Here is a 14,539-nt window from a genome sequence, read left to right as displayed (position 1 = left end):
GTTTCAAAAACCCTTTGTTGAGTGTGTGCACATAGCTTTACTTTAATGCTTTCACAGGTTTGCTTTACTTCACAGAAGATTCCCACTACCGTCTTTACAAAGCTGGGCAGTGATCACAGTGGGAAGATGGGAGGTAGGGCAGAGTCTAATAAAAGACAAAAGAACCGGAAACCTCCATTACAGCTATTGGCTTAATAAGCACAGCAGTAGGTACCATTTGATAGCGTTTAGTAGAAACAACTTCCTTTCAAAGTAATGCACATTTATATTTAGCCAAGTCTACGTCTTCGCTAATCCAGATATGGCTATCAGATGAAACATTTCTTGGAAAGGGCACGGGGTAAACACAACCACACGGTAGTAAATGTTAAGTCAAACTGTTTAGCTTTCCTGCAGTTTTTAGATACAAACCGAGAAATGTGCATACAAGTATCCCAAGTTTTGAGAGTTTGTAGAAGCAAATGTACATTATCCAGAGCAACTCGTTTCAAATCCTATGACGACATTGTTTCAAACAAAGAAAACACATAGGCTCCTGAAGGTCTGTTAGCATTATTAGGTCATTATTCACTCCTCCGTCTGTGAGGAAGGCAAAGACCACAAGGATGTCCTATGGCTGCTAACTTCATTATACCGGCACAGAGAAGGATCCAGAGGCCAGAACATTGGTAGTTCTAAGTCTTCCGTAAGTCAATCAGAGAAAATCAGATTAAAAAACAAAAAAAAAACACAAGAAACAGGAAGCAGAAGCTGCAGCTTTGATGAGACACATGGGTGACGTGGTGTCACAGATTAAAAAACTACAATGAACACGTTGTCCACATAATGAAAACTCATACAGTGGCTAGACTAATGGACAGCATGCATCACTTACTGTTACGTTAAAACGTAGGTCATCAAACAGGATGCTACAAGAGTGGCCAGATTAATGTGGAATTTGGAGCCAGCCTGTCCAATCCAGGAGCAGAATGGAAATTTTTGGGAGCCCCTTTCACTGACAGTGAAAATGGAAGCTGACATGGAAGGAATGGGGGGAGGGGGGGAGCGGGCTTTTGCCATCTTGATTCTCTAATAAACAATGCCAGCTGCCTTACTTCTGTTCTGATGCTCTGCCTCCAAAGCCTTGTACACACTTATGAGGCATGTCACCTGGCGGGGATCGGGACTCAATCTCTTGGGCGGAGGCTGTACAGATGTGTTCAAACCTTGTACAGACAGAGCAGTGGGGGAGTTATGTAACGCATTGGCATGGGTGAGTGGGAAGAACAATGCTCATGGCCAGAAATTGGCCGAATTGATCCTTCTCGTTCCTATGAGAAGGATCAAAAGAGCGGGAGTGACATCACTTGGCAGGCGGGGTAAGTGGCTAGAACAACTCTTTCAGACTGAATTGCAATACAATGCTGGAGGGTAAGCCAGTACTTACCTTCGTTTTCTTGCCTTTTTTAATTTAATTGTTTTATCACACCTGGTCCCCTCTTCCCTCTTCCCATGCCTTTCAGCTGCTTACCTGCACTGCTCTGCTTATGGTAGCATAATGGGAATGGAGGGAGCATAAAAGTCAAACAAGAGCACTAGAATATGCATTGGGGGGAATTCATTGGCTACACAGAGGCATCATCTTATTCATACCAGACTCACCCACAGCGATCTGGCCACGCCCCTTGAAAACTCGGGGCATGCCACTCACAAACTTTCTACAACTGCATTTTTTAAAACAGGTCTCCCCCTCTTCAAGGTTGCCTACCAGTATGCATAACCATAACTGTGCAGTAACTTGAGAAGAACCAGGCACTCCAAATGTGAGGCTTTATTGTGGCAGCAAGATACAGCAAAGTTCATGCAAGCATTACATGCACAGTGTCTATAGATAACACAGGTGCGGTGCTTTCTCCATGCTATGGAGTTAAGTCCATGAGGATGCATGTATAGCATGGAACAACTGTCGGGCTTACTAGTCTCTGTGGATGTGCTGTAGTGTCAGATGGGTGATGTATCACTAAACAGCTGAAACTGTCATCTTGTGTATCGCCGATGTAAAGCCTTTTTGCCGGGATAAATTACATGCTGTGAACCACTGGTGCCCGTTTGTTTCTTCTTCTTGAATGCATTGACACAGTTAAGGGTGGTTGGGGTGTGACACCAGGCACAGGGCTGCATCTTGTAATCACAATAAAAACATCATATTTGGACAGTGCCCAGCTCTTAAAGAGAATCTGTATTGTTAAAATCGCACAAAAGTAAACATACCAGTGCGTTAGGGGACATCTCCTATTCCCCTCTGTCACAATTTTGCCGCTCCCCGCCGCATTAAAAGTGGTTAAAAACAGTTTTAAAAAGTCTGTTTATAAACAAACAAAATGGCCACCAAAACAGGAAGTAGGTTGATGTACAGTATGTCCACACATAGAAAATACATCCATACACAAGCAGGCTGTATACAGCCTTCCTTTTGAATCTCAAGAGATCATTTGTGTGTTTCTTTCCCCCCTGTGGGGGGAGTGCATAGCAGAACCACAACACTGAAGAACTTGGCAGCCTTCCAGACACAGGCTGACAAGTCTGACAAGGGAAAGATACATTGATTTATTACAGAGACTGTGATAGTACAAAGTGCTGCAGTAAGCCAGAACACATTAGAATAGCTTTTGGAACTTGTAGGATGATAAAAAAACAGGATGCAATTTTTGTTACGGAGTCTCTTTAAGTTACTGTATCTTTATCTCTGGCTCCTATCCCGCACGTGAGCACGTCAGGCTTTCAACACTGGCAACTACAGCGACAGCAGTGAGTAGATCTGGGGTATTGACTGATTTCCTTTATGGAGGGCCATGGACTCTCTCCATTAGTTATAACCATAATTGTTACACTAACCATTCCTAACATTTACCTTATTCTCAACCTGACCTTTGTTGTTGTGACAAAACTACCATCCTAATTGAGAAATCAATAGCGATCTGATCCTGCAGGTGACTGATCCTCTCTGACCGGATGTATAAAGATCCCCATTCGATATTCATTTTGTTTGATCATGTCATTTATTTATAAAACAGTTTTTTGTAATGCGCCACAGAATATGTAGGCGTTATGTATATCAACAATAAGTTTTCACCGAATAAAAAGTTCTGAAGTGTACCCTAAAGGGTTCATCTGATTGTTAAAGTTACAGTCCAACTGCTTTCCAAAGAAAAAAAAAATGTAACAGAAATGTGCAGCTTATCAGAATGGGGAACAGCCAATTATATTAACAGCAGTTCAGTAATCTACAGTTCCTGCTTCTCATTAGACAGTGTACAATATTTCCTGTTAAACTGAAATTAGTACTGTATGTGGATCAGATTTTTTTGTCATGACTTATTACCAGTAAATGGCATTTCCCAACCTGTATACCATAGGCAATGTAGGAATTCACACCTCTATCTTACGTCTACTGCTGGAATTCAGAATAAGCTAAACTGTGCAGGTAGATTCTTGTGTTGTGCATTTCTGTGAAGGAAATAAGATAGGGGCCAGCACAAGCACACAGGAGGACAAGAGAAACAAAAAGTCTACTGTTCAGAGGACAAAAAGAAAAAAAAGTTAGTTTAGTGAAAAGAAAGAAAAAGGGAAGAAAAGAGAGGGAAAAAAAATAAATAAAAGTAAAACGCATACTGCCAGATGCAACTTTTTTTCTGAAACATTACCTGTACAACAGACTCATATGATGAGAGCTATTATTATGCATTCATATATCTTCTGCAGTGCTTTACAGAATCCATGGTCATGTCCCTAAGGGACAGAAGCTAACGGTCTAAAGCTACGTACACACATACAACAACGATCGTTCTTTGTGAACGACGAACGATCTCTTAATTGACGAAAGATCGACCTAGCTTTTAAAGGTGTGTAACGATCTGATCGTTTGTTAACGAACAATCTGTTCTGCCCGCACGCAACGAACGGTTCAAAACGTACGTGACACTGTAAAAAACTAACGTTACGCATATGATATAACTAAATTTCTATTTCAAACTGTCGGTGACTATAAAACGAAGTGCGCATGTCTTGCCTACTACGAACGACCGTTTAACGATGTACTACTTTTGCTACCGATCGTCATTTAAAAAAAATCCGACAGGACCGATCTTTGGTTTTTAACGATCTAGCTCGTCCATCATTTGACTTAATGATCGTTGGCTTTTTTTTTTCAAACAATCGTCGTTTGAAATGATCGGGGAACGATCGTTTCGAACGACTATAGTCGCGCATGTGTGTACGCACCTTAATCCTCATCTGTGCACATTTATTTTATTGGAGTTTTGCGAATCAACCCCTACATCAGAAATGTTCCTTCTTAAAACAGATGGTATTTGTGATTATTCAGGTTGGAGTGAGCTCTGAGGGGTCCTACAATGCATCACTGCTGAATATGCAAATCATCTCTATGTTGTCCCTGATAGCCAAGCACACCTCCAGATCCGCTGGAATGCAAAGATCTGTCAGCTGAGACAAACTAATCCAACATGTATACACACTGCTTCAGACTGGTTGGCCATCAGTACATGGCATGAATTGGTGTGGCTCTATGGGGTAGGACTTGAAACACCCAGAGTTACAGGTTGCCCAGCAAACTCATGGTGAACCAGAAGTCATAGGAGTGTGTAAGGGCTGAACAAGACCAAAAGTGTCCTTATTAAAATGCTATGCAAAACAGAAGTTTACCTTCTTAAGGCTACTTGCACACCAAGACGTTGCGTTAGGTGCCACGTTAAGGTCGCATAACGTGCACCTAACGCAACGTATGGTGGTGCGGGAGAGGACGGTAGAGTGAGCCGCGTTAGGCGGCTCTATCCGTATAAGGTCTCCCAGAGTGGCGCTGATTGGCCGGCGGGACCACGTGATGCGGAGCGAGACACTCCGCATCACGTGGTCCCTTCCGGCTAATCAGCGGCCGCCAGTGCAGTGAATATTAAGTAGCCATGTGCGCGGCTACTGTAGCTGCATCTCCCCGCCTCCTTTCCGCCCCCCACTGAGCATGTGCAAACAGTCTAACGCAACTATAGCCGCTCTAACGCCGTAGCATGCTGCACTTTCGGCAGAACGTGCAGCGTTACATGTAACGCAACGTGGGCTGTGTGAACAGCCCACTTGTGTTGCATTGCTGTGCGTTGGGGGAGCGTTACAGGCGCACTAACGTGCGCCTGTAACGTCCCTGTGTGTAAGCAGCCTAAAACAGAAGATATTTGCAAATATTCAGGTTGGAGTGAGCTCTGAGGTGTCTCAAAGTGCATCACTGGAGGCGTGTTTGGCTATCAGGGAAAAAGATGATTTGCATATTCAGCAGTGATGCATTGTGGGACATCTCAGAGCTCACTCCAACCTGAATAATTGCAAATATCTTCTGTTTTAAGAAGGCAAACTTTTGTTATGCATAACATTTTAGTAAGAGGGCTTTTTGGTCCTTTTTAGCCCATTACACACTCCTATGAGTTCTGATTCACTATGAGCTTTCTGGGCAATCTGTAACCCCTACATCAGCATACCCAATTTCTTTCCCTTTTATTGGCTTGGAGGATACTTCCTCACTAAATCTGAGTTGGATCAGACATGAAAATCCTGTAGGATTTCCACAGAACAGAATGAGAACGGAAAAAGGCAATAAAGTATATTTCCAAACTTTCTTGTACTGCTTAACTTTAAGGACACCTCAAGTGAGACGGATGTGAAGACTGCCATAAATATTTCCATGTAAACAATGCAAATTGTCTGGCTGCCCTGCTGATCATCTACTTTTAGCCATAGATCCTGAACAAGCATGCAGATTCAAGGATTCTGACTGATGTTTGATTGGATTAGCCACATGCTTGCTTCAGTTGGGTGATTCAGACACTACTAATGCATGAAAGAACGGCAGGATGCCAGGCAACTGGTATTGTTCAAAAGGAAATAAACATGGCAACCTCCATATTTCTCTCACTTCAGGTGTGCTTTACAGAAAAAAGTACCCAGTTTGGTACTCACCTAGTTAGAAGGCAGCCTCTGGATAATCCAGAAGCTTCCCCATCCCGCTCCTCTTCGCCTTTCTTAAGCTGTCCACTTTGCACAACCATCAACAAGCCCATGTCTGCCGACAAGCATGCCCAGTAGTAAGAAGCCGCTCTGGCTTCAGTGGAAAAAGCCGAGCCCGATCGGGTCAGTGTTACTGCGCACACAAGAGCCGCCTGCGCAGCAACACAGACTCAAGCACCTCACCTACAGAGAGGGAATGCGTTAGATTCTATAGAGCCTTCCTTGTCCCTTCTTGGTGTCCTGATTCCAGCATTTTTGGGGTACCTGGAGTCAGAGTCAGTGGTTACATAAACCGAGGAGTCCAAATCGGAATCAGACGATTTTTGTACCCACTCCATAACCCAGCAAGGGCTGTGGAGTTGGAGTCGAAAAATCGAAGCCATTTGGGGTACCTGAATTTGTAGGTTTCATAAACTGAGGAGTCTGAGTTGGATGATTTTTGTACCGACTGCACAGCCATGTTGAATGCAACAGCAAACATCTTCCAAAACTATCACACTGAGAAACAAAATTCCCAGATAGCTCATGGCACCCCAGAACCACTAGGAAAGTGACCAAAAACCCCTCTTAGAATTGTGCCTTAAAAGTGAGAAGACCTTCAGCTAAATTTTAGAACCTAATCCCTCATCCTTAATTGAGCATCTGTTTAAACACACATGACCTGGCATTCCCAACAAGTGAATAAAGTTATTGTTAGTGAGAAGCTTAGATCTTCAGCCAAGCAGTAATGTGGATGTGGCATATTTACTCAGTTCAATCAGGAAAAGGAACAAGGTAGGGCATCCAGGATATAACTACAGTAACAAGGATGGGGAGAGCTCTACTTACCTTACATGGTTGGAGGATAAAGACATTTACATCAGAAATATCAGTTAATGCCTCAAGCACATTTATCTCTGTTCAAATACATTAAATCAATCCACAGACCAATCAAAACATCACATTCAATTAAAGACTGCCTATATTCATGTATTTTCCTCATGTCCATTTTATTCATGTTTTTAAACTACCGTATATCACTGATGCAAAGTCAACTTTTTATTAAAAAATGTGGGGCTAAAATGTGGTGGTTGAGGAATCGCTTGGTCTGTGGGACCAGACCTGTGAGCAGTACACCGAACAATATCTGTAAAAAAAAGGCTGCAAACATTTACCTCTTAGAAGGTGGTCAAGCTTATTAGAAACGCATGCGTTTTTGAAAACACATACAAAAACGCACATAATGATGGGGAGGCGGGGGGTAAAAAATTATTAGAAAATTATGTTTTTCCCTTAAGTAAAGGGCTGTGGAGTCGGTACAAAAATCAAACTGCTCAGTTTATGAAGCCACCGACTCTAATGCTGGGCATACACCTGTGCGTTTATGCGGCGCATCCCCGCGGGAACCTGGATCGATTCCCGCTCGTCCCCGCGGACGCTCCTCATCTTCCCATTGTCCGCCCGCGGGTATCGAGCGGGGAATCAAGCACCTCGCTGATCGGACCTGTCGGAAATTATCAATCAAGCCATCAGCGGCTCGATTGATAAGAAGAATCTCACCGTGTATGCCCAGCATTAGACCTTGTTCACATTATAGGTGTTTTTGTAAAAATTTTAAGTGCAGGCGATTTTCAAAAATCGCTCTGAAAGCGCTTGTGCAATGATTCTCTATGAGAGAGTTCATATCAGAGTGGTTCGCTTGTGATCCGCTTTAAAAAGCGGTGCTTGGGCCATTTTTGAGGTGATTTGCCTCAATGGAAGGTATAGGAAAAACGCAAAACGCTCACAAAATCGATTTGGCAAGCGATTGCGCAAACTTTTTTTTTTTTAAATACATTGTATTTATTTTTTCCATGTTTTTTTCTGCATCAAAAGACTGAAGAGCTCTGCAAAAGCGCTTACAAAAAAAAACGCCCACAAAAACCAGTGAACACGCAGAAAATTGTGTGTGTGTGTGGGGGGGGGGGGGGGGGGTCGAAACACAGAAAAAAAAAAAAAAAAAAAAAGCCCACTGAGGACGGACACGCGAGCCAAACATGACCTGACTCCAGGTACCCAAAACTGCTCTGACTCCTCGACTCGGTTATGGAGTGGGTACAAAAATCATCCGACTCCTCCGTTTAAGAAACCACCGACTCCAAATGCCCAAAAAACTCCAAAGGCCTAGTTAAGTATGAATATTTAAAAAACGCAAAAGGAAACACACAAAAAAACGCATAAAAAACACACATGAAAAAAACGCACACGTCGGGGAAAAAAAAAAAACGCACATAGCAGAAAACTGATGCTTTTCTGCTTGGACAAGTGCGACCACAGACTCAAGCTTGCAACAAAGATACGCAAAATCTCAGAATGCTGGTGTGCAGCAGAGCATGTTCCAGCAAAATGGACATGTATCTAGGGTACGGGCAGCCAGAGGGGTCTCAAATCTCAAAGGGGTGAAACCAATAAAAGGACTGCAGTTGCGTTATTGATCAGGGGAACAATAGTGGTATATATCTGGCATATTTAAAAGAAACTTTACTCATCCATTAACTGATATGGAAGAGGGAATACAAGAAGCCAAAAGGACAGCAGCAGGAGTTACAGTATGGAAAACTCAGAATATTGAGCGGTACAATTACGTTTGTACTGGGAAGCCCCCAGTGGGATGCTAATTCTCCATCAACAAATCAGCCACATAACCAACTGTTCAATAAAATCACCGGACATTTCTGACATTCCACAAATCCTGACTCTGCAGAAAGTCCATAAACTCTGTCTAGTGTGGGCAATCATGTCCACTCAGCTATGTGGCCACAACTCCCATGATTCTCTTTACAAGCCAGCTTCCAGTAAGGCCACAGGTTCTGCATACCTGCTTTATTGCTTTCTGGAACACAAATGTCCTTTATACACAATCAAAATATTTGTAGAGTATGGTAATAATGGTAATAAGGATCCTTACACTTCCCACAAGAGTTTAACATAGGGAAGACAAAGGGGCATACACAACAGATATGAAGTCACCAGCCTTAAATTACTATCTGCAGCATTCATCCGCAAAATGAGATAGATAGATAGATATATAGATAGATAGATAGATAGATAGATAGATAGATAGATAGATAGATATATATATATATATACACTCACACACAAACGTTAAAGGTGTATTAGGCATTCAAGAATCTAGGTGTTGTATTGAAAGACTTTAAAGTGACCTGAGCATCTGGACCTGAAAAATTATGAAATTAACCTCCCCATAAGGGAGGTTTGTAATACAGTGTGCCGCTTGGGGGCAGGGGTGTTTGGGTTAGCGTCGTTACTTACACTTGGCTGCTCCTCTAGCCCAGGGATTTTCAACCCTGTCCTCAAGTACCACCAACAGTGCATGTTTTGTGGAACTCCACAAAGGCAGTTAGTCAGCTCTGCAGACACTAATTACCTCACCTGTGCATGTTTGTGGTTTTCTGCAAAAACATGCACAGTTGGTGGTACTTGAGGACAGGGTTGAAAAGCCCTACTCTAGCCTACCACCTGTATGGAGTTCACCATGATGCCCAGAGAGCGACTGAAGCCTGAAGCTCCTGTCGGAGTTGCACACTCTCAGCCGCTGCAATGCATACCAACATTGACAGACTACATCTCCTAGCATGCACTGGGCTGTCTGAGGCCCGTGACACCACCGCTGGAGCTTCAAACTGTGGTCCTTCCATGGGAAAGATGGCAAACTCCATACAGACAGTGGGCTAGAGAAGCAGCCCCTATAGGCAAATAATGACATTCACCCTAACCTCACACCCTAATGGCACACGGTATAACAAAACTCCCTTTTGGGGAGGTTCATTCTATAATTTTTCAGGTCTGGGTGCTCCAGTCACTTTCATTTAATCAGTTTTCCATTCTCAAGCTATGTATCTACAGCCAGATGGATTAGGGATCTCCACTGATGGAAATGAACGATTGTGCTAACAATCATTTACACCATCGCAGCAAATTACCGTAAAATTGTAAATGATATTGGAGCGATCCTGCACAATATGATCTAACATTGCGGTTGTTTAATAAAAACAAACAATCATGAAACATTGTTTATCAAATATTTGTTAAGCAATGTTATGCAATATCACAAAAAAAAAAATTGTCCCAAAAATTGCATTGTGGGTATGGACCTTAAAGCCTTGTACACATGTAGACAGTTTGCAGCTGCCTATGCCAAGAATTTAGTGTGTGTGCAGCAGTCCCCCATGTGTTGCCTCGAGAACTGGACTGGCGGATCGCCTTCATCAAGCTTTTTGTCCTCATTCTGAGCCCACCCACTGCGTCGTACGCCACACTGTTAGCCCTCTTCCCCCCCCCCCCCCCCCCCATAGCAACAGGCGGTGCCCCAAACTGTCTCCCAAGGGTTATTGGGTTATTGTGCATTAGTGGGTTCCCAACAGTGTCCCATACCATCTGACAGGTTTGCTCCATACAATTCGGAGACCCTCAGCAATGCAGCTCCATCTCTTTCCTCTACAGGGATTCTCCTTACAAGAATCATGCAGACCTTAGATCGTTAGAAGGCCCTGGAGCTGGCATTTTCAGACATAGAATCAGTGAGCAACACAGACTAAGAATTAGATGAGCATAATTGTAATCATTAAACACACCTCTGCATACTACATAAATCCATAAATCTATGCCTGAGGACATACAGTCATTTAATCAGCAGTTTGAATTCTAATCTACCACGCAAATCCCTTGGGGCCATTACTGATAGCCAACGAGATGCTAATTTTCCCGATTTACTTAAAGATCAAATGCAAATTGTACTTTGAAACTGGGCCAATCAAAAGCACATCCTGCCAATCTGAATCGGCACAATTCCAAGCTCCATTTAAGCAAATCTTAAAGGTCAACTGAAGTGAGAGGGATATGGAGGCAGCCATATTTATTTCCTTTTAAACTATACCAGTAGCCTGGTAGTCCTGCTGATCTATTTGGCTGCAGTAGTGTCTGAATAACACCAGAAACAAGCATGCAGCTAATCTAGTCAGATCTGACAATATTATCAGAAACACCTGATCTGCTGCATGCTTGTTCAGGGGCTATGGCTGAAAGTATTAGATACAGAGGATCAGCAGGACAACCAGGCAACTGGTATTGCTTCAAAAGGAAGTAAATATGGCAGCCTACATATTCTTCTCTCTTCAGTTGTCCTTTAAAAGAGGAAACTCAGTTCAGGATAGAGATAGAGATATACACAAGGCTCAGAATGGCATAGAACCTTCCCGGTCTTCACTTTGACCCAGGTGAAGATCTACAGTCAGATACCTCTTCCGGTCTCCTCTGGCAGCCTTCGGGAGTACTCACGTCCCGAGTGGTTCTGAAGAGGGATGTGCCCGGACTGACATGCTCAGGGACGTGAGTGCTTCTAAAGCCCGCCAAAGGAGGGCTGAAGATGTATTCGACTTAACAGGGATGGAGCGAGGACTGGGAAGGCTCTATGCTGTCTGGTAGTGAACAGCTTGACTCGCATTATTACAAGGCTTGTGATGTACCCACCACGCAAAAGTGAATGTGCTCAATGTGTGGGACCATCGCATCAAATCACTGTGCGATTATAACTTATGTGAGAACACAACGCAATGCACATAATGTGAGTGCACCCTTAAAGAACTTCAGCAAATCAGGCCCTTTCTGGGTTTCCATGCACAATACTGCTGCTGAAAGGTTTACAGCTGCGATGTATCAGATCATGTACTGTATTTAGGGCTGGTTCAGACGGACGTTTGGAGGCGTTGCGTTTGCTGGCGTCGCGTTCAGCAGTGCGTTTGGATGCGGTCGCGTTTTTTCTTCCCCTAGGGGGACATTAGCCGTCGCGGTTAACCTCCCCTGGAAGCTACATGTAGCTTCCAGGGGCTCCTTGAACGCCAGGGAAAAATCGGGACCCGAACGCTGCGTTTGTGCAAACGCGCTTGAAAGCTTGGTACAAACGCTCCCATACACTTGAATGGGAGCGTTTAACACCAAGCCCCGAACGCTGGCAGTAAACGCTCTGCAAACGTCCGTCTGAACCAGCCCTTAAACAGATAGGAAAGTAAACTGGTATGAATCAGGTAAACTATATCTATAACTAACTATTATTCAATAGCATATGTGAACAAGAAAACATGGCTTATATTTGCTAAAAAAAAAAAAAAATTATACGCTATGCAGAGGAACAAATTTACAGCCCTGATCTGGATCATGTCAGACCACAGTAATGACTGACAAAAAAAGTAAGAAAACAACACCTATAAACAGTTATGTGAAATTCACAGAATGCCATAGACTGAGAAAAGAACAAGTGAACTGTAAACCTAAAAATGTCCTCAGAAGGCTTACCTATTGTAACCCCCATCCCACCCCAACCCCCAGGTCTCATCCCCTTTCGTGTCCCCAGTTTCCCCTTGCTTTGGTAATGCCTGTATGTATCTTGGTCATACCAATGAAGATCTTTTTGATATGATCTAAAGATCCCATCTCATCAATAAACATCTTAAAGTGAAATCAACTTTTACTCATTGCATAATTGTGTTCCTCTCATTTAGTTTATAGGGCATTCCTCATTCCAAATACTTTTTTGTTTTAATACTCCAATTCCCTTTAAAGTAAACAAGCCTCGCCCACAGCTTTTTCACAGTGCCTTGGCACTGTAGCAAAGGCTTATGGGAGCTCAGTCTGGGCAGGAGGAGGAGGTTACTAGCCAGAGATTTCAGAGGCAGAGGGGAGGAGGGAGGAGGAGAGGGGACTGAATTTACACACAGGCAAGCTAATAGCATCTCCAGCCCTCAGTGTCAATGTGGCAAACAGAACATGGCTGCCCTCATTGTATCACAATCTAAACTTTAGATAAGATATATAGACAAGTTACTTGTTATAGTTTTTCATCTCGGATCCACTTTAATGAAGAATGACTAGAGAGGTGGCAGAAAAAAGTTGGGGGAGGGGGTGAAGGGTCAATGAAGCAACCAATGACTGCATAGGGATCTAAATCATCAAGTGTGACAATGCTAACTCTTGCAGCAGCATGATCGATTCTCACTCAAATTTCTGCTAGAAACTAATTGAGATCAGGTGATACATTGATAACTACTACCTGATGAATTTCAGATTAGGAAGCAATCAGCCGTTCCAAACCAGGATTACTTTAAGTTTTTTAATGGCTGTTTGCAGCTTATATCATGGTACCCATGAGTGATGATTGGTAATTATGCGGTAATTGATTAAGTGACATAATTCCTGCTGCAAGTGCGGGGATAGGGACCTAGGAAAGCAAAGTTTAGTCAGTTAGTAAGAGGTTAATTAAGGTAAGTGATACAACTAGCTTTAGATCAAAGATAGCCATGCTTAAAGTGGATCCGGAATAAACTTTTACTCATTGCATAGTTGTGTTCCTTTCCTATGGTTTATAGGGCATTCCTCAAGCCAAATACTTTTTTGTTTTAATACTCTAATTCCCTATAAACTAAACAAGCCTCGCCCACAGCTTTTCAGCGAGCCTTGGCATTTTCAGACAGTAGCAAGTGCTCATGGGAGCTCAGTCTGGGCAGGAGGAGTGGGAGGTATTACTAGCCAGAGATTTCAGAGGCAGAGGGGAGGAAGGAGGAGGAGTGGGGTTAGGTTTTTTTCACAGGCTGAGTGCTGAAGATACAGATAAGCCTGCCTCTGTGTAATGTTTACACACAACATGGCTGCTGTCATTGTATCACAGGAAGAAATAATCATATTCTATTGAAGCTAAATGCAGCTAGATTTGCTGTATAAACTATCTAAACTTTAGATAAGATATATAGACAAGTTACTAGTTATAGTTAGTTTTTCATCTCGGATCCGCTTTAAGTCAGTTGTGATCCAATCATAAAAATGATAAGTTTCCTCCTATGAAAATCATTGAGTCACCACATTGCAGCATTCGATCTTAATCAGACATATTTTGTTGAAGTCTGATCCAAAATCAACTGAACTTCTGTCCTGGTAGTTTTGTACTGTCTGATACAACCTAAACTAAACAGCTGTCTGAAGATCTACAGATCAGCAGAAATTTAACGGAGAACCAAATCCTGCACCCGACAACAGCTCCACAAATCCTGCACCCGACAACAGCTCCACAAATCCTGCACCCGACAACAGCTCCACAAATCCTGCACCCGACAACAGCTCCACAAATCCTGCACCCGACAACAGCTCCACAAATCCTGCACCCGACAACAGCTCCACAAATCCTGCACCCTAGAACAGCTTCAGTGTTCTCCCCACTCTTTAAGCCGGGTGCTCCACCCGGCTAGTTTTGGTGGGCACCCCAATGTCATCAGCTTGCCTCCTCATCCTCCTCCTATGATGCAAGCAGAGTTGGGCAGAGAAGCGCCAATTCTGCGTTCTCTCATCGCCCCCATCCGGCTACTTTTTTATGCCACCTGGCTGGAAAAAAATTCTGGGGAGAACACTGAGCTCCCAATCCTGCACCCTATAACAGCTCCCAAGCCTGCACCCTATAACAGCTCCC

General features: G+C 43.3%; 1 protein-coding gene across 1 annotated transcript in view; it reads right to left on the bottom strand.

The window, feature by feature from the left end:
* Positions 1-14,539, bottom strand: part of ERGIC1 (endoplasmic reticulum-golgi intermediate compartment 1) — a 134,577-nt gene that overhangs the window by 117,495 nt on the left and 2,543 nt on the right. The gene's annotated exons all lie outside the window — the stretch shown is intronic.

Source organism: Hyperolius riggenbachi, chromosome 3, assembly GCF_040937935.1.
Source record: "Hyperolius riggenbachi isolate aHypRig1 chromosome 3, aHypRig1.pri, whole genome shotgun sequence".
NCBI lineage: Eukaryota > Metazoa > Chordata > Amphibia > Anura > Hyperoliidae > Hyperolius > Hyperolius riggenbachi.
Note: the sequence above shows the minus strand (reverse complement) of the source record. Positions and strands in the feature narration are given on the sequence as shown.